This window comes from Taudactylus pleione, unplaced genomic scaffold (genome assembly GCF_031769625.1).
Source record: "Taudactylus pleione unplaced genomic scaffold, aTauple2 ptg000041l, whole genome shotgun sequence".
Lineage (NCBI taxonomy): Eukaryota > Metazoa > Chordata > Amphibia > Anura > Myobatrachidae > Taudactylus > Taudactylus pleione.
Genome location: NW_028284443.1, coordinates 74037269 through 74059554, shown reverse-complemented (window position 1 = coordinate 74059554; position 22286 = coordinate 74037269). Strand labels below are relative to the sequence as shown.

The window sequence follows — 22286 nt, the reverse complement described above, 5'->3', positions numbered from 1 at the left end:
GAGTCCTCTGGGCATGCACAATAACTCTGGGGATTTGGTTCCAGTACCACATTTTTTGTAGAAATAGATAGATAGATAGATAGATAGATAGATAGATAGATAGATAGATGATAAATTGTTAGATACTGTATATAGATAATAAATAGAAAGAGATGATAGATATAGTAGATAGATAAATAATAAATAGAAAGAGAGATGAGAGAGACAGAGAGAGAGAGAGAGAGAGAGAGAGAGAGAGAGAGAGAGAGAGAGAGAGAGAGTAAATAGATATATGGATAGATAGATGATATATCAATAGATAGATTGATAGATAGATGAAAAATCAACAGATAGATGATAGATCTATAGATGATCGATAGATAGATAGATAGATAGATAGATAGATAGATCTATAGATGATAGATAGATAGACAGATAGATAGATAGATAGATAGATAGATAAATTTTTTGTCGGATAATTCAGAAGAGATAACGTCACAATTGTACTACAGACTTCTCACAGGAAGATCTACAGTTGTAAACCATAATGTTACAGTACAAACAATATTCCCTTAAGACTTCAAATTTATTATAGCATTCATCTATTTTTTCAGCAAAAAGCTTGGTTGTTATTTATGGCTCAGATGAGAAGAATGAGTTTGGGGAATTTATCAGAGATGAAGGTATGAAATGTTTTAGCTTGTTCTTTTCTTTCTAATCCATAAACCATTTTCTCAGCCACCCAAGTGAATTCTAATGGAACTCAAGTGATGAAATAATATTTTTCCAGCCCCTTAACATTTTATTTACTGCTTACATCTGCTACAATACACCTAAACAGAAAATGATATTTAATGGACACATCTTTACCAATAGATGTACGACCTGCACTATTTTCCCCACTAATAAGTAGTGGTTGATTTTACCTAGGGGTTGCAAGACTGCAGCCCCCCCAGTTAAAACACCACTCCTCTGTGAGCCCCAAGTCCCCCAACAGCGGCGCTTCCTACCTTCCTCCTGTGGCTGCTATAATAAAAGCAGAAGTGACTTCCAATTGGAAGCACTCTCTGCTAATCACACTTCAGACAGGCAGGATTGCCCGTCCGGACATCTATTAGCAGACAGAGCACTTCCAATGGGAAGCTTCTTCTGCTTTTATTATTTCTGCAGTCCCTAGCAGCCCATGCAGTTTTTTTCTGCTCATGCACGAAGCTCGATTATGTATTTTGTTCCCATTCTTTTTTCGCTCATGCGCAGTGGATAGCGACCTGACCCATACATCAGAGATGGATTGCAGCAATCGTGCAATTTGCAATCGATTGTGTATAAAAATCGGCAATGTATGGGCTTCACAGATCGCAGATTGCAACCAAAAAGTGATTGGAATTGTTTAATCAGATTGTCCAACATGTTGGATTTCACAGATCAATTGGGGCTGTAGATTGCTAGTGTATGGACATGATCAGCAGATTTGCAGACCGTTTCTAGCAAAATGATGGGCCTTTCAAGATTGCCAGATCTGTGTTTGCTGCAATCGATCTGCAAATCACTGAAAAATATCTGTAGTGTATGGGCATAGATTGCTCGATTGGGAAATCCTAAGATCGGGCAATAAATCTTCAAATTGTTCAATTGTGGTTTTCAGATTGCTGATGTATGGGGGCCTTTAGTCTCTCTGTCTTGCTGCTGTGTTTTCCAGTTCAAGTGTGCCTATTATCAGGAGCAGATGACCCCTTCCACCAGGTGCAACATGCTCTGCTCATTGACTTTCCACTTAATGTTAAAAGTATGGTATTGTGGTGCCATGGATATGACATAGTTCTGCTGTACCCTCTGCATTCAATAGAATTTGTGTGTGTTGGCACTATGGCCCTCATTCAGAGCCGGACGCAATTAGCGCTCGCTCGTCTTAAAAATAGGGGTGGCTATTCAAATGAACCGTTCGCTGTTTGCGGTCTGTTCACGCCTCTAGGTCTGAACGAGCTAACAAAACTTGCGGTCATTTTTTGGGAAACTACGCCACCTGGCCACTCGCATCCTACGTCATGTCCGCTATTTATTAGATTAATCGAGTACATCGAACAGGGTATGAACTGCTCGCTATTCTTGTGGTCGGTTTTTGCTACCACAATTTTGCGAGCAGTTCTGGCTTAACAAAAACCCATTGACGTGGTCAATGACGCTGATGTTTTAATTATGCACACCCATAAAACGCCCGTTTTGACCTTTAAGCACGCCTGCGATAGGATCTCCACTCCCCGTTTTCAAGCACTTTCCCCTGTTACCACCCACATACGCCTCATCCTGTCACTCAAATTAGCAGGCATTCGCTATTTTGCGAGCACATGAAATTCGGCCGCACTGGTTCGCGCATGCGTATAATGATCCGTACGCATACGCAGTTGGGCAAACTTCGCTCGGAGTGAACGAGCTGCCGCTTACGAGTGGCTCTGAATCAGGCCCTATATCTGTACAATAAATGTGGAACAATATACTGCACTCCTATGCCATCAAAGAAGTATCCCTTCACACCCAAACAAACAAGATACATAACAATGGTAGGTATAGAGAAACTTGCGCTTTGATACAAAAATTATATCTTCTAATTTTTAAGCATGCCATGATGGTGTTCACATATAAAGGAATAAGAAAAAGTACATTGCATAATAGTGTTTTTTGGTGACTGAAAACCCTTGTGACACAGTCCACACTAAGGGGTGATTGCAGCAGTTCCATTAAATCCAGAGTTGGAAAACTACGGCATCAAAACTAACCCTTAGGGGTATATTTACTACAGTGTGGGTTTTTAGAAGTGGAGATGTTGCCCATAGCAACCAATCAGATTCTACTAAACATTTATCTAGCACTTTCTAGAACAGAGATGCGTAACTTCCGGCCCTTCCGTCTCTTTGTTTTCTGCTGGGCAGCGCTGAGCTCTGAGCACCCGGCTCAGACGCTGCCCGGCTATGCGCGGCGCCGCGGTGTGACATCAGAAGTAACGTAACGCAGCCCCACGCCGTCTATCCTTCTTCAGCCCGCCCGTAGACATCTTAAGCAGAGGAGGATGGAGATGTGCAGCGCAGAGCAGTGGGACACTAAGTCAGGAAGCCTTCAGGTTGTCTTCAATTAATAAAAATACAGTGCTGCTGAATATCTGATCGACAGAAGGAGGAGGGAGGGAGCCCTGCTGATACACTACCAGGGAGCCCTGCTGCTGCACCCCCACACCCAGTGACTGACTGAGTGAGATAGTGGGTGCTGTGCCTGCTGGAGCACCCCTTGCTGCCTGGCTGCTGTTCTGTAGCTATTTTGGAGGAGAGGAGACTGGATTGAAGTCATACAATACTGGCCTGGGTGAGTCTTTTAATTTTCAAGTGGGGCTGGGCTGAACCATGGATGAGGTCCGAGGATGATTATCTATATTTTATTTCATAATTGATACTTAATCTTCCTTAGTAATGTTTTACAATACAATATGTGTGTATGTATATATATACAGTCAGGTGCATAAATATTGGGACATTGACAGAATTTTCATATTTTATATATATATTCAAAACAAAGGTACTAATTCAGCGCTACAACCAAAGTAAATTCAGACCAAAGGGATACAAAACACTCCCTGTATCCAGGTGGATGCCGTTTATTCTTCTGGGAGATCGTCGTTGTGTTATCTCAAGAAGGAAGATTACTAAAAAGGGTGAGAAAAGTCACTCCCTAGTGCAGAGGTTCCCAAATTTTTTTGAATAATGGCGCCCTAGTGCATCAGCATTGTTTTCACGGCACCCCTAAGCCAAAAGCTTCTTATTGAGAAATTCAGAAAAAAATGTAGTAAAGTAATACAGTGAAGTAAATTGTGCTGACCTGTCATCCTTAGGTATAGTTATGTGGTGGTGGTGGACAGGTTTGTGCTTCTGTTTGTGCACATATTTACATTACATTGACCATAAAGAATTTGATTTGGTGCTAGACCCTGTCTAGCACCAAAGCATGGGGACTATGTGGAAACATAACATGTACCAAGGCCACACTATTGGTTATAAGTATACTGTATGTACGAGTTGAATAAATGTACTCAGTGAGAGGTCTTGTTACCTTATTTATTGAACCACCCTCGTATAAACAGTAGCTAATGTGCTGACTTCCTGCCTTATACATCCACAGCCTGCAGAGGATTGGCTGTGATCAAGAAATTTTACTGGTGGAGAGCCAGTAAAATGTCTGAAGTTCAAAAATGCAAAACAGAATGTTTAACCTGTCAGCAACTACTGTGGCTCAACTAGAAGAATGCAAGTTTGCAAATCAAAAAGTGACAGGGTTAAAGCCAGTGAAGCCACATTAGTGCCTTTTATTGCAGGATCGTGTAACAATACAATAATGTTGCCTCCTTAATAAATAGTTAGTTCCCCCATAATTAATAAGTCAATATTAACACCATAATAAACACCATAATCTTTATATTTTTTTTGCAGTAGCGTAGATGGCTCAACAGCATGCTGTCTTGCCTTTTAGAGCAATGTCAGTGGCAAACGCAGGATTTCTAGAGGGGGGGTTTCCAAATGCTTGATTTTAGAGCGAGTGTGGCCAGTCCATGAAGAGGGCAGAATTAGTACTTATCCAGCTTTAAAATGTTACATACAAAGTCTATTGTGTGGTATAATTCCAGCATATACAGGACCAGCGATCACAGTAAGCCATTAGATGCGGCAGTAAGTCCATCCTGTCTGAGCAGAATGTTTTTTTTCAGATGTGGGCACAATTCCAGAGCATTGGAGCAACTCTGGGAGTCTGGGGGAGCTGCAGAGGAACCTAGCACGGCCCTGGACATATATGTACATATTGGTCTCCTTATGTACAGTATAGTGTATTATTATACATTATTAATAATTTACCCTATTGATGGTCTATAGCAGTGCACCCATAACAGTGCATATTTTCCACATGTCCTATTTGGTGCACAGGTATATATATTACTGGCTGATACATTTTAAAAGATCCACAGGTGGTGCTAATCATTTCATTTGTGATACTGAGAAGAACATGCAGCACTAGTAACATTCTTTTATATTACTATTTCTATTGTGGTCATAGTGTGTGCTGGGGAGGTGGGTTTCCAGGCAGACGGAAACCCCCCCTGCGTTTGCCTATGAATGTCTAAAACAAACCTGCACTTTTTCTGGCAGTTTAGCCAAAATTGCACGTTGTGCAACATTACAAACTGTCACAGATTTTTAAACTAAATAAAACAATGCCATTTAGTAAACATCCTCCATGTGTTTTCCCATAATAAATAGCACATACAGCAGGGCCGTCTCTTCCATTGGGCTTTTAGGGCAGTTGCCCAAGGGGCCAAAGCTTCAAGGGGCCCTCCAGCTGCTGCCTGTTAGTAAATGTTTTTTATTTATTTTTCTAAGCATTAGTCTGTCACCTTTCCTCCCCCCATCCCCCCCGTGATGAGCGACCCCCCCCCCCCTCCGGTACGCAGCTGCACCGCGTGTGTAGTGCTGACCGGACGGAGTTCAGTCAGCACTACACAGCACAAACACACAGCCGCCGGCATCGGCAGCTGTGTGTTTGTTTTAGCAGCTGATGAGAGTCACACAGACTCTCATCGGCTGCTGCTCCCACTGCCGGAGCTGGGCATCTTCCAACTCCCGCAGTGGGTAATGGGAGAGACGTCATGACGTCTCTCCCATAATGCACAGTGGCCCGGCCCGGGAGGACGGACGGAGGAGCGGATGGTGGCGGCGGGGATTCAGGTAAGTGTTTATTTTTTTATTTGTATTATGTGTGTGTCTACTGGGGGCAATACAAGGGGGGAACTATTACTGGGGGGCTATACAAGGGGGAACTACTACTTGGGACAATACAATGGGGGGCTACTACTGGGGGCAATACAAGGGGGGAACTACTACTGGGGGCAATACAAGGGGGGAACTACTATTGGGGGAACTACAAAGGGGGGTCTACTACTGGGGGCACTACAAGGGGTGGACAACTACTAGGGGCAGTACAAGGGGGGACAACTACTAGGGGCAGTACAAGGGGGACAACTACTAGGGGCAGTACAGGGGGGGGACTCTACTAGGGGCACTACAAGGGGAGGGGACTACTACTAGTGGCACTGCATAGGGGGGGACTACCACTGGGGGCATTGCATCGGGGGACCACTACTGGGGGCTCTATATAAAGGGCAATACTGGGGGTACTGGATAGGGGGACTACAACTGGGGCCACTATTTAAAGGGCACTGCATAAGGGGTACCACCATTGGGGACATTGCATGGGGGGTCTACTGCTGGGGGCACTATATCCTGTATGGGGCATTGAATAGGGGGTACCACTACTAGGGAAACTGCATTGGGGGGACTACTACTGGGGGCATTATATAAGGGGCTTACTACTGTGGGCACAATGGGTGGGTACGGGCCCAGTGCATTGCTTTGCCCAGGTCCCACACTGCTGTTAATACAGCCCTAACATACAGTATATATGTATGATTCCATCTGATCTTTTTATGACTTATTAGTATTGTGCTATGTATTTACTCTGTGGTCTACACAAACACAAGATCATTTGATTCGAATATTTAGTCCAAAACACAATACACATGCATGCACACACATCAACTAAAATGCACATTTATATTCTAAATTCAACATTGATGTAAACCTGTGAATGCTCCTAAATTTTCTATTGCAACAAAATTTCATAACATCATATATTTACTGCAACGTTTGTGTGCAAAAAAATGACAATCTATGACACTTTTTATAAACACAAATACAGTAATGTCAGTTTTTAATTGGTTAGCCACTAGTGTTAGGAAAATGCTTGTGACACAAAATGTCAAACCTGATGGCATTTGACATACAAAAGTAACCAGAACTAGCACTAGTGGTGGGGACTATTTTTTTTTGTGGAAGAGAATCATTGCTCTTTATTCAGGGTCATTAAAATAAACAGAAGCTCTTGCCTGTATCCCAGACATGTCAGGATCATAACTGTTCTGCAGTGGCTGATCAGTTGTGGCTAAATGGTGTTTCTGGTATTTAAAGGCAAAACCCCAGCTCAATCAGTGTAATACTCTATGTCAGAAGCTTGTTTCTCTTTTTTGTCAAATCGGTAACCTCAGATATTTACTGTGCAGACATGGATCAGTGCTCAGCCTTGTCTGTAAATAGCTAAGTTCAAAGGAAATAACTGTAACTGCAATGGGCCTCCACACTAGGCATTTGGGAAAGCCTGCAGCACCTAAGGAGGTCAAAAGAGATAAACGCTATGCTACATTTATTGTTGCTCAAATCTCATCTTTATTTTACCATATCAGCATTTTGAGCAATATTAAAACTGTTGACCACATTAATATATCTATCTATGCAAGGCAACATGCCCTACAATATGATCTATAAACTTTATGCCAAATAAAATTTTATTAAATTGACATTTAGGTGTATGCACCAAATACAGTAAATGGTTTTGTAGCTACACTTAAATAGATGGATCCACTTAGAAAAGTATAATAACAATTTCAATTCAAAATAGACTAATTCAAGTTATTCTCAGAACCAGGTCACAGCTGAATCCTTCCCTAGTCTTTACAAATTAATTAGGACAAAAGTTTAATCAGTGAAGCATACTTGATGCTCTATTATAGCACATATGATTAGAAGTAATGCTTAAGGGTTACTATTAGAAACAAATAAACAATTAATATGTATCATACCCTCCAGTGAGTTACTGTTTTTACGGCTTTAACATACCCTAGTCAGTTTTAGTTACCCACTAGAGAATTAGATATGTCAGAACAGTTACAGTTTATTGATATGCATTTATTTTCAGATTTTCTAGATTATTTTAGATAATAGGCCTCCTATACACTTATCAATCATAATAACATGCTAGTATAATGACAATAGACTAAGCATAGCTGCAAGAAGCATAATAGTTCTGCAATCTGTTCTATAATCTATGATTGACTTTAGATATGGTTGGCATTATAACACCAGTAATAAGGTCAGAATGCATTTTTCCCTTTATAAATTGATGTTATTACTTTACAAAAAAGCTTAGATTTCTACACTAAATAAACTTCTATTATGCTACAATTTGTCCATTTAAAGCAAATTAAGGATTTATTATACTGCGACTAACTATATGGTTTTAAACAGGATACAGTTGATGCATTCTGAAAGCACAAACCACAGTCTGTGGTTTGAATGACATTGCTTGCAATCTGCCATTTAGAGACGTTTAAGGATTAATTTACAGATGTGTCCACATGCATCTAGCCTTAAGGCCCCCACACATCAGCAATTGATTGCAGCAATCGTGCAATTTGCAATCGATTGTGTATAAAAATCTTTCCCTTTTTCAATCGATTGTGGCAATTCTGCAATCTGGAATCGATTGAAAAAGGGAAAGATTTTTATACACAATCAATTGCAAATTGCACGATTGCTGCAATCAATTGCTGATGTATGGGGGCCTTTAATTACCGACATTCTGGCAGTCCCCTGGCAGCCCCCTGGGAGGGGGCTACCAGGTCGGTACAGCAGAGTACGTGGGGGCAGCTTATGTGGGCAGTGAGGGGGTATGTCGGCGCGATCGCGTTATCGCGGCCTTGCCCCCAGCTTTATAATACCAATATTACCGGCATTGTAAAGCAGGGGACGGGGCTACGATGACGTGATTGAACGTGAATAGCGTCATCGCCCTGGACTGCCCACTGTAGCAGGGGGGCAATGGTCATTCTGTGAAACTTGCCTACTTGGCAGGGGGTTGGGAGTGGCACCCGATTTTTAGGAGGCTCCCAGCAGTCCTGGGAGAGTAGGCAAATATGCATCTAGCCTCCTTTGCCCTTCTAGTCGTGGCATGTTGTGGCATGACTCGGTAGCGCCAAGTGTCTTTTCATGCCACTTTTTCCCTTACAGTGCATTTTATTTGTAAATTGATGCCAATAGGACCCACAAGCTGCTTATACTGATTAAAATGATATGTGGAATGCCTATATTTTGTGTATGACTGCGGCTGTATCTGCATGCGAAATTCTAAATTACAGTGTCACAGCTACTGACACTGTAACTTAGCACTTTGCATGCAGATATTACCGCAGTCACACATAGAATAGAGGCACTGTTACGATCAGCCATTCACATTGCAACTGTCAGCAGTGGATGCGGCAGTGAAAGTGGAAATGTGAAATTGGAATGGTCAGTAGAGGGTTAATGGACAGATGTTTAACCACTTAACTGATTATGTTTTACCCCCAAACCAGTCAGAAATTGTTGTTTTTGTTTTTTATTCAATAAAGTTTAGAAAGTATTTTTAAAAATATATTTGTATATTTATTGAAGAAAAATATGCCTAGAGGGTATCTCGCAAAATCTTGTAAAATTACTTCCCACCCCAATAGCAATAGACCCACTCCAGGTGCAATTGCTCTCCATTAGCATTAACCCCCTCCCGCCCCCAAGTGGTAATAGATCTCCATTTGTATAACCCTCTCCACCCCCAATGTAAATGATCCCCATTTTTGAACACACCCCCTGTCTCCACCCTCACTGACCAGCGCTATTTTTTTTTATTTTAAATACCCTCCATGCTCCAGTGCCATTTTTTGTGGGGTATCACACATACAGCTCCAACCCCTTGGGCCAACTGAGCCCACCATGTTTTTATTGCCCCCACCACAATGGGGCATTACCCCTCTCCCACATGCAGAGTGCAGTGGAGTGGAGGTCAGGGGAGACTGTTGATCAGTCTCTCATGCTACCATTGATCGCTGCACTTGCAGAGATCTCAAATAGCGCTCAGTGGGTAACTAAGTTCCCCTTGTCCCCACCGCATGTGCTCCATAATGCAGTTTGCACAGTATTCTGGGGAGCGATTCCAGCAGTGATGTCAGCGGTCACACACCACCACATCACTGGAGGGGGGCGGAGGGATGACCAGGAGGAAATCTGTTCTGCACATGTGCAGAAAAGTTTTCCTCCTTAAAAGCTGGGGGACACAGCAAGGCAGCACGGCTTTTTAAGTACTGGTGTACCAACTCCAACGCTCATGCATAGCGAGGAACCCGCCACACAGAGCACACGATAGGGATACTCCATTCCGAAGTTCTGTGGTAAGCATATGTGCATTATATTTTAGGTGAACTATTCTGGGTCGCAGAATAACTTCAGGATTAAGATTAGCGCCGGTATTTCGACGCCTATCTTAAATCCCTTGTTGGGATTCTGATGCTGGTATTGAGACTGGCAGCCTCTCATAACTACATCCCATCTATCCCACATAACCTCACTTATTCAATTTGAGGCGAAAAGTCCAGACTTATCGCCTGCTGGACTTTTCGCCTCCTTCGCCTGTTTTCCAGGCGGAAAAGTATCGCGCGCGTGCCTGATTATCCCTGTATTCAATTTCAAAGTATGTGAAAACAGGACCCGGCGAAACTGGGAGCGGCAAAAAAAATGGGAATTTTCGTGAAAACATCCTATCACCCCCCTCACTATGGGTACCCCCGTTTTTGCATGCTGAAGGGAAGTCGGGTTTTAAAATAGCTGGGGCAGGTGCACAAAATGCGGCTTTGAGAAGGTGATGAAGAATAGCATTTAGCAATTTTTTGGGGGGAAAATAACTATGCCCATCAAATTTGGGGTACATGAAAATGGGTGCAAGCATATTTTTAAGTCCCTAAATTTATTTTTTAAAATCTCCAAAAATGCACCTGCCTCTACTACCCGCAATGAAGAAAACATCTGCCGCATACTTTGGAACCCCTCTGGATTGAATTTAGCTATTTTAGAAGTGTGTGCCCTATTTATTTATTTTTAACTCCAAAATGTAAAATATTTTTTTGGGGTGTCCCGATTTTTTTAAAAAACTTTTCTTAACACACATTGTTTTTAGGGGGCATTCCCAGGGGTGCAGGCTATTTTTTTTAAAGCCTGAACCCCTAAACCCCAATTCTGCACTTTTTTTTCACCAGCTAAACACTGGAGAAAACTTATAATTTTTTTACAAAGACTTTTCGCATCGGCGAAAAAAGTCTTTGTAATTGAATATGGGGATAATTACAATAGTCGAAAATGACGTCATCAGCGATAAATTATCGCCGATAACGGGTTTTCGCCTCAAATTGAATACTGCCCTATTTCTTTATCAATTGATGGCACAGCAATTTCCTCTAGACCCAAAGTACGCTGTCTTGGAGTTATCCTGGACTCTTCCCACTCCTTCAAAAAGGTGGCCTGGTCTGATGAATCATGTTTTCCTCTACATCATGTGGACGACTGTGTGAGTGAACGTCGATTATCTGGGAAATATGGCTACAGGATGCACTATGGAATAAAGGCAAGCAGGCAGGCAGAGCCTGTGAGATGTCCTGTTCAATGTTCTGCTGGGAAACTTTGGGTTCTGGCATCATGTGGATGTTACTTTGACACGTACCACCTAGCTGAACATTGTTGCAGACCCAGCATACCCCTTCATGGCCACCAGCACCTCCTTTGCGCATGACATCATGATGTCGAGCATAAGTGCGTGGGGCTGCCAGTACCCAGAAGTTTTGCAGTGCCCGGAGCATCTTCAAGATGCTCCGGGTAGCTGGGAGTGGCTGTTGGGTGGCAACGGATGCTGCCCACAGATCCCTGTGCTCTTTGCAGCCGCACTGATCACACACCCTTCGTTACAGCCCTGGATCAAGCATGTGTGGGATGTGCCGGAAAAACAAGTCCGAGCTATTTTGGCCCTTCTCACAACTTACAGGGCTGCTGCTAATGTCTTGGCACCAGATACCACAGGACACATTTATAGGTCTTGTGGAGTCCATGATTCAACAGGTTAGAGCTGTTTTAGAGGCATGAGGGGGACCTACACAATATTAGGCAGGTAGTTTTAACGTTATGGCTAATCAGTGTATGTGGCATAGAGATTGTAGCATTTTAATCTTCTTTTTTTTTAGACCATATAAATGTGCAGTTTTTCTTACACAAACCCTTGTCAGGTGATTAGACATGATTTGTATATGTATTGTACAGTACTAGTTTAACATGGGTACTCATATGATTGTTATTTGCCAAACCAGCAGAAACCATGTTTTGCAGTGCAAATTCTGTAATGGTCAGTCTTAGTACTAATAAATGCATGTATAGAAATGTTTTTATTGCCCAGGACAACCTATTCACATCCTAATACTGACATTTATTAAACAAACATAGCTTAATTATATCTTCCTTAAAAATACGGTACAATTCCTTACAGTGAGTGAATGCAAGATTATGAATGTAAACACTGAAAAAACAGGAAATAAAATAGATTCCACAGAGTTTATGCTGTCAGTTTGCCCGCACACATGTGTCAATACCAACTTTAGTTTATTGCAAATTGCAACTTCTCCCTTCGCCAAATATGTGTGAACACGCTGTCTTACCGGAGAGAAACAAACATTGCCGTTTGAGCAATTCTTATTGCCTAATTAAATGCAAGAAAGCACAGACAAATACTTCTTAACAGAAACCGAGAGGATCCCGAAGCAACAAAGTCACATCTTACTTGGAGCATTTTCACTGTGTGTTTTTCCCATTTTTTAAGTTTAACCTCCGTGGATCAATGTGCTTCCTTAAAAGACTTTAATAAATTAAAGTGCAGAGAGCTTTTTTCACCAGGCAGAAAAAGCTGATGAGACAGGTTTAGTTTAATCTCAAGCAATAGAAGTCATTAACCATTCTCTCAGGGATTAAAATATAGCTTGCCCTTTTCTTCTCTCACTTATCATTAGCATCACTTTAATCTCCCAGCGTTTCACACTGCTATTTTAATCATTACTTACTGCCTTTTGACAAGTGCAGAACATGCTTTTTCTCATTGAGGCAATATCCTGGTTTTAGCTGACAAATGTAGGACATAATGTAAAAATATCAAAGTGACATCTCTTAAACACACCTTCATCATAAAAAAAATCTGTAAAGTTACAATATTCCTTTGTCTAACATACCCATTGAAATTATCACTTGAAAGAAACAAAGTTTAAAGTTTTTTTTTTTTTAACCCACTAATCAAGTTACTTTTACAGTGGTCATAAAATAAAAATGTCTTCCATGTTTTCTGCTACATTTGGTATTTCATCTGTACTTATTATATTCTTTCACCCAGAGATGAGAGAAAATCTCAACAGCTGGTCTTGTTATCCCATTGGAGCTGGCTAGACCTCCTGAGGTATGTAGTTCTACAGCATCAAAGGGTGCCGTGGAACATAACATGATACAGGTATAACACAGAATAAATATTTGCCATTGTCAGTGATTGCATGCTGCATCATATCACTTAATACCATAGTATATTGGGCACTAAGACTCTTGTTCTTTGGGTACCCCTAGTTTTAGCACTTTTTTGTTAAAATTAAGCCTTTATATAACTACTAATTTCAAAGGCAGGTGATAAAACTACATTGTCTCTACAAGTAGTAGTTTAACTTTAAAAAGAAAATAAAGTTTGTCAATACAGGAATGAGAATGAAGACTGAATAAGCAGGAAGTAAGAGTAAGCACTTGAATTTGGGGTTATAGTGGGTTTGGATACTCCTGTTGTAATTGATTGGCAGGCAACTGTGTTGTGTTTAGGCATGGGGCAATTAATTTCAGGGGGGGGGCTTTAGTGTAAGATACATTTTCTTGCTCACAGGAGATCTCCATTTTTCCATTTTGAATTTTCCCACCCTCCCTCACTTATTGTATTGTTATTTTTTTATTTGTGTACTTAACCATTTTTTCAAAGGAGGCACAGAACGGTGGGATTAAGGCATTCCCCTTGGATTTGGATGAGAAGCTCATAATTTAAGGACATTACAGGCCAGGAAGGGACAGTACTGGCAAGTAAGGGGTGTGATTCCACTTTAGCCTGGGTTCTGCTGGGGGTAGGGTTACACCAACCCTCATACTTTATATTGCTTTTAGATTGGCTGTGTAGTGCCTGCTTGGCCCCCGGAAAATCAATTGTTCAATCATCTTTGATTGAACAATTTCATTAATAAAAGCTGTGGCCTCTAATTTCACCAAAATTGTTGTCTGGTGTTGTTATTCCAGGTTTAAAGTTTATTACCGTGTCATACTGTATACACAAAGGTTCAATTGCTTTAAAATCCTAAACTCTAAGCAGCTTAAAACATATACATATATTGGGTCAAATGTCTGACAAAATGTGGAGGTATGACCTACTGGTGAGTAACAACAGTTTGCAAGGTTAGGCAGTAATTTATATGTATTATTTATAGTAGATTGTTGAAAGACTTTACAAAGCCATTGATCCATGTCCTGCACTGATGACAACTAATAAGCTTGAAAAAAACCTGTACACAAGTTGAATTGATGGTTCTGCATCTGCAGCTTTATCATGCTAAAAAGCCATTGGTACTAGCCACATTGGTGGGGACTAGTTATAAACAATTAGTATATTTCTACTTATAATTTACTCTTTGGATCTGAGGAAGAATGTTGGTTGCTGTGCAAGCTATGATAATGTAAATACAGTAGCTTCTGTTAGAATACTTGACGGTAGATGTTTTAAACCTTGGAGAGAGATAAATTGGAGATATATAAAGTACCAACCAATCAACATCTAACTGCCATTTTATAGGCTGTATCTTAAAAATTAGTTAGGAGCTGATTGGTTGGTACTTTATCTCTGTCCACTTAATCTCTCTCCAACGTTTGATACATCTCCCAAAAGTACCAACCAATCAGCTCCTGTCATTTTTCACATACAGCCTGTAAAATAACAGTTAGAAGCTGATTGGTTTGTACGTTATCTCTCTCCAAGCTTTGCTAAATCTCCCCCTTGGAAAGAGCACAAACTAATTGCATGTGTTTTGACTGGCTTGTGAATAACATAGTTCAAAGAACAATGGTGGGCTATAAACTATCACAACTAATCAGACATATTTATGTATTACTAAGTAAGCCCTATTGCAAATAATTGCAAAACAACTTGTTTCCATTTCTACTCACTTTATTAAGCAACATAAAATTGTGTAAAAATATATTGTTGTTTCCATTTTCAGTTCACTTGTTTTATGTTTAAATATATATATTAAAAAGTTACCCATGGTTTGCCTTAAGCATTTAATTTAATCCATCTGAAATGATCTCATCCCACCTTTAACTATTATATAAAAGGCAAAATAAAAAATATGTTGCACTATATATTTCAACAATAAAATCCCTCCTTAAGCTTCACAAAGCAGAACAATTCATTATTTGATCTCTCTCCAGGTTAAAAGTCTCTTATTGCGCAACTTCAAAGAAGTCAGTATATAATCAAAGACAAACAGCTGTGAAAACATTCTTTTATTACTTTTTATATTATCATTTAGCTAGCATTGTTTGAAGAACTAGCAGAACTTGTCCAAACAACGAATATGGTGTGGTGTATTTGAATGTATGTATGTATGAATATATATATATATATATATATATATATTATAGATATAGCACTAATCCATGACACTCACCATTCCTAGATTTGGTGTGCGACATGGTATGTGACCACATTGTTTAAGTAGAAATCACAGGGGCTCGGCAAGTCCCTATACAAGCTTGTGTCAGCTGTTTTCCTAGGTGCTTTGCAACAGGTGTGCTAGGTGACTGTCTCACCTTTAAAAGCAAAGTTGCTGTGAGCTTTAAACCAGATAGCATACCTTGGGTTTAACACTAATGTGATAGCTATTTCCATGTTATAATTTTGATCAATAGAGTAGGGACTTGCAGTAAAGTGGTGTCCCTTGACCGGGGTTGCAAACTTAAATGCATTGATCAATTCATGAACCAAAACCCTACTGTTTACTATTATTAGTGTTAGTTATTATGGTGAGTGCAGAGCCCCTGTGATTTATATATATATATATATATATATATATATATATGTATATATAGAGAGAGATAATTAATATTAAAACGGGGACTACCTAAGTCACAAATGATGCGGGTGGCCCGCATCACTAGTGATGCTGGGAAATTGCCACACCAATTGGATGTGGTTGTTGACCGGTTTGCAAATCGGGGGGACCTGCTGAATTTACTCAGGAACCAGAAACGTGAGAACTTATCCATGTCTAGACAATCACTATTGAGTCCAACGGATCGAAAAAGAAGTGATAACCATCTCATTTGTACTACAGAATACACTGTTGCGAGTCCAGGAGTCAAGAAGGCTTCTAAAGCTCTATGGCCAATAGTAAAAACTGACAGATTTGTTTTCTTTAATAACTAAGACTCCCCTCATGGCCTACAGAAGGGGTAGGAATATTAGAGACTTTGTAGTCAGAACAGACATTACTGGCCTCAAGACAGCCAATACTGATTTTTATCTCTAATGAAGAAACCTGGTTGCTATCGTTGTCCAAATTGTGTGACATGTTCGTACATTATCCCAGGTTCCACCTTCAAAAACCCGCATTCAGATAAATCATATAAAACCAAACATACACTAACCTGTTCCACACAATTTGTAGTTTACTACATAGTCTGCCCTTGCGAACTGTACTATGGTGGACAAACAAGCAGGTGCTTAAAGGAGAGGATGGCCCTTCACAGGTCAGCTATTCGGGGGATACTTGAAGGGAAGAACATTGTGGCCCGGCATTTTAAATCCACTGGGCACCCTCTAGCTAGCAGTAGATACAAAGCCATTGACCATATTCCGGCATCACTCAGAGGCGACAATAGAATAGCAAAATTATTGCCTGGAATTGAATTCTGTCCAGCATGAGGCTGGATAGAATTCAATTTCAGGCAACAATTTGGTCTCATCTAATTTTCTCTGGGGACATATCCCCTTTGTACATGTGTATAGACCTTTTTCATTAATTTTTTTATTTTTTCATTTATGTAATTTTTTATTTTTATCTTTATTATTATTATATATGTTTTTTTCATTACTGTTTTCATTATTTTCTAATATGTTTATGGTTTATTTTGTCTTATATTTCTGTGTTTGTTCATTTATTTTTTTGCATGCTGTAGTATAGTGCGGTTACCCCCTGTGGGGTATCCCCCCCTTTTTTGACATTTTTGTCTTTTTAATTATTGCATTCAGATACAATCTAATGCCTGTCTTTGATGTACTGCTGTATTGATCGATGATTCACATTGACTATATATTCAGTCAATCATAGATCCATGTGATACATCATTATTTTTGTTGTGTAGTTACCTTTTTTGCTTCACATATGTTTTTAACATCTTTATGTTCATATATCTTTTCCTTTGCACTTATGTCGGTGTTTTATTTTAGTTGCTAGGCAACGATGTTTTGGTCAGCTGACCGGATCAGCTGATCAGATGATGTCACTTCCGGGTGAGGTTCTTCCGGTGCTCCGGTGGTGGGACACGCTGTCGGGATGTGGGTTTTCTATTTAGGTAAGAAATGTACTATTTGTTTCTGTGTACCTTGACAAAAGAGCCTTTTGAGCTCTGAAATGTTGATGGAATCTATAAAGTATATCTCTCTAAGTCCCGGAGAGCCGCCTATGTCCTTTCAAGGATCGACTTCTGCTTATATATATATATATATATCTGCTTTATCTGCAACGTTTCAGTGCCGTTTAATGAAGCGTTATTGTTTGGCATAGCACTACATGCACGTTTCCAGAATCCTACTGGTAATACGGAAGGCAGCTGAGCAAACTATTTAAGATTTAGAGCAAGTAAGTGCCAGAACTTGTACTTACACACACACACAATACATATTGGGCCTGATTCAGACTCGCTCGCTAGATGCGGCCGCTCCCTCCCAGCATATTGAAATTCAGCTAAGTGACATCAAGGCAACCGCTCGCACGGCAAGGCAAAAACACACCCACTATGTCTTGGCGAGTGATCACTTTGTGCTTACAGACACCCACCAGCCTGTCTTTAGCCGCCCACTTGCGTACGTCATCTCCATCAAGTATATACAACCATCGGTACATCGTGTTCCATTGGATCTGACCGCAGCGCTTGCGGTTGACTGTACCCTACCGCAAGCACTGCAATCACTTCAGTGTATTATTCAACCAGGTGACGTGTACTATAATGCTGCCTGTTAATTATGCAAGCTCCAGAAATGGCGTTGAAACATTGTGGCATGCCTCCGTTCGCAACACCAGTCCTCCGTTACTACTGGCCTGCCCCTGTTACCAACCACAAACAGTGCCAGATTAAGATCCACATGGGCCTGGAGCTGAAATTTGCAAAGGGCCTATTTTATGCCACTGCAGGGCATGTGACTAAAGCTGAGGCAGTGGAGCAAATTTTTTGAGAAAGTGTGTGTACTGTATAGTCTGCCTTTCCTTGAGTGTAAAAAAATGTAAAATTGTTCACTGATTATTGCCATATTTCTTTAAGTGTTCATCCCAGATCCCTAACCCGATTGGGTACGGGATGCCAGGCACTCGTGATCACGGCAGTCAGAATCCCAACGCCGGCATCCTGACAGGGTTAGGATACTGACACCTGTCGGTCAGTATCCTAACCCTCCCCCTCTCCCTACCCCTCCCCCACAGCCTAAACCTAACCCTCCCCCATTCAGCTTAAACCAAATCCTCCCTCCCCCCGCAGCCTCAACCTAATGCTACCTCACTGCAGCCTAAACCTAACCCCCACCGCAGCTTAAGCCCACCCCCTAGTGCCTAACCCTAACCTCCCCTAACCCTCCCCCAAACCCCAATAGCAGAGTAGTGGATAGAGAGAAGGTGGGACATAGCAGAGAGTGGGATGGGTGGATGGTGGGAAGAGGTGCCAGGATCCTTTATTCGTGCGGATGTATGTATGCACATACATACATTAACACACATACACATGAATGCTTGCCTGCTTTCTTCAACTCTTTTAATTTGCAGCTGCTGGCCACTGATGAGATGGGCAATTTTTGCAACTAAGCAATCGCAATTGCCGGTATTTTCCTCCCCATCCTGCCCACCTCACTAGAAAGTGGGCGGGATGTGGGAGATCCGCTCAGTCTTCTGGGGGACCACCTAAAAAAACAGGAACCTCCCGGACATTACAGATAGAGTGGGTAAATATGTCTGTGTGTGTATATATGTGTGTGTCTATATATATATGTATATAGACTCATACACACAGTCTCTGGATAAGATAACACACACACACCACACATATATGCCCTGAGTGAGATGGAACACACACAGAGCAGCACTAGATATTACACTGACCTGTAGGATGCATGTAGGTTTCACCTCATGGACGGTGATAGATGTCCTCTGTCCCCGTGCTCCTCAAGTCTGTATTTCTTCTGACCCTAATTGTCTATGTAGCTCAGTAGCTGGAGTCTGGATTCCAGTTGCTGAGCGAAGGACAGGTGAGTGGGCGGGGTTTCGGATGGCCACAGGTGGGCATGGCTTAATCCGGCGGGTGGGCGGAGCTATGTCGGACAAAGGCAAATGGCCTTCGGGGGTGTGGGAAGTGAATGGTCTTGGCTTTAGATGGTCAGGAAGTGAAAAGGCAGGGCTCACCAATGCCGATGATGGTGACCGTTGACGGGATTTTTTTTTTCTGTGAACACTGGACAGACTACAGCAGATGCTCTGGGCCTATTTTCATGGGGGGACCTTGGGCTGTAGCTCCACCTGCCCCATTGTTAATACAGCCCTGCCCAATAACGGCCTCTCCTGTCACTCATTCCACTGGGCTGTCTTCGCAGGGTGAGCGAGCACATTCCAATCACTTGTACTACTTTGCGCACCATGCACTGAGAGCTACACACATGCGCACATTAGCGAACATCGTCTGCAACGAGCGGGTCTGAATCAGGCCCATAGTCTAATCTTAATCTGAATGTGGTTGATATGTGCTGATTTTGGAAGCCAATCCAGGGATTGGCGGGATTTAGCGTAAAAAATATTGGGATTTGGAACCCGGCATGGGTGTCTCCAATCTCTGGATTTTCGGTCAATGAATGACAAAGACGAACGACCTGTGGAAGCACGCATCGTTGGTCGTTATCATTCATCGTTCTTGCATACAAACTGGGCGATATAGTGAACAACTGAACAATAACAATATCGTTATCGTTCAGTCGTTCAAAATATCGGCAAGTGTGTACGCATATTTACTCACTGGATGCTGTGAGAGAACCATAGTGGGAGTCGGGACGGAAGTTGGTGCCTGCTGCTGCCTGCCAATGCCCTGGGCTGGCCCTGCACTCTGCAAAACTTGCTGAAGCCTGCTCTTCTTCAATATGGACTGAAAGAGGGTAAGTCAAGTGAATGTATGACAGAAAGTGTAACACAGCCTGAGTTTTAAAGAAAAAATGAGGCGGGATTGGCTTCTCTAGTGTTAATTCTAAGATTTGTAGGGGAATTCTAACATACGACTATATTCTAAATCATGTCACTGTAATTGAATAAAGTAATATCTATATTACAGTGGAATGTTTCATTGTGAAGTTTTGACATCTAAATGCTCTTGTTTTCCCCTATAAAGTAGCCACTTATAATGGAACTTATATATTCACTTTAAGGCCCTCTGAACTTTGATTAATAACACTGTGATTTGCTAATTTAGCAAAATGAACAGTAAAATGAAAATTGCTAGCTCAATCACTTACCTCCTAGGTTTGCTTTATTACTGCATAAATAGCATCAAAGAAAGGTCTTGTAAAGGAACATAGAAAGGAGAAAATGAATGCATATAAAAGATAAAAGCACAAAGTCTAATTGGCATATGCAACGTCCAACAGCCCAGAGGTTCCAATTTCAGCAGATGAAATGCTCAAGGCAAACCCCATTTTCCACCAATGATGATGACTTCAAATGAAACAAACTGTAATTTGTAAAATATTTTAAAAATAATACATGGGCATTTTAATAGCATTGATAGACTGAGATACTGTACTTCTGATAATGAATAGAAAAAATAATTATGTGGGACTGCTGGAGAAATTAGTTGTTTACAGAGCAGATGCATGGGTTCTGGTCTCCATAGGAGAGGCCAGCTTTTCCCACCATCACATATCTCCACTCCTCTGCATTTTATTCCATACCTAGAAGAGTGGTGCTGGGATATGACATCATAGCGCAACACACCCTCCAATTACAAACATGGAGGAGCAGCTTTAGAGTTAAGAAACTACCGGTGGCAGCTCTCCATGCTAGCAGCTGGATCAGTATGCAGGTGCCACAGCGACAATCAAAACATTGAACAAGTGGCATTATGTCACTCATAATGTGTTTTAAGCACTCCCTAAACCAGGCCTGGACAACATGTGGCTTTCCAGCTGTTGTGATACTACAAGTCCCATCATTCTTTACAGGCTGATCAAATAGAGGGTATGCTGTACTTGTAGTTTCACAACAACTGGAGACCCACAGGTTGGACAGGCCTATCAACACTTATGTCTAAGTTCATTGAGTGGTAATGTTGGGTATGGGTGTAATTTACATTCAAGATATCAGAGTGGGCCTGGCCGTTCATGAAATTACAATCAAGATATCAGAGTGGGCCTGGCTGTTCATGAATTTACATTTAAGATATTAGAGCTACAAGATGTAGAGTCCAGGATTAATGACTATCTATACCAAGTTTTTTTAAATCACAGTCGAGTCAAACAGCCCTTCTTAGTGCATCAGGTCTCGTTTGACTTGGCTTGTGTCGAGCATCTTTTTTGCTCAAATGTGTGTCTTTGTCGCAAAATTAAATAATTGTATGTAACAAAACCTCTTTGTTAGACAGCACTGCAATTTGATATGTGACATTTGTACATCTATTTACGAATGAGTCTAAAGGGGTTTATTCATTATGTTAATTATCAGGCGGCCCCAGATAAAGTCACACGTTGAAAAGAAAATAAGTTGTAAATCTAGTTGTTACTATGATGTATGGTCATTTTTGTACAATACAATATTGTTTAGTAAAGGCATGCAAGCATCCCACCATTTTTCATAATCATTTGGCCACTGAGGGGAACTGTTGCTGTACGTCTACTGAAATGTTAGGCTACCAGTTATTTAGTCCTGTGCTAATGCTAAATAAGGTAATTCAGTGCAGTTATTAATACATCATTTCACTCTTAAAATATCATAATGATACTTCAAATAATTATTTTAGTTCGGTAAGATTAGAGAGATTGTGAAAATTCACTAAAACAACATTAATATAATTCTTTCATCTGTTACTGTACAGTAAGTAAACTTTAAAAACATTTTATACTATATGTCACTACAAATGAGTTTTATATGCCATAAAGTAATAAAACTTGAAACTACATCCTCAGCAGGGAAGGTAAGCACTCTTTAACCATACTCTGTGAGAGATGGA

General features: G+C 41.0%; 1 protein-coding gene across 5 annotated transcripts in view; it reads right to left on the bottom strand.

Moving 5' to 3' along the window:
- DACH1 (dachshund family transcription factor 1) overlaps positions 1-22286 on the bottom strand; it is a 382097-nt gene that overhangs the window by 275840 nt on the left and 83971 nt on the right. The gene's annotated exons all lie outside the window — the stretch shown is intronic.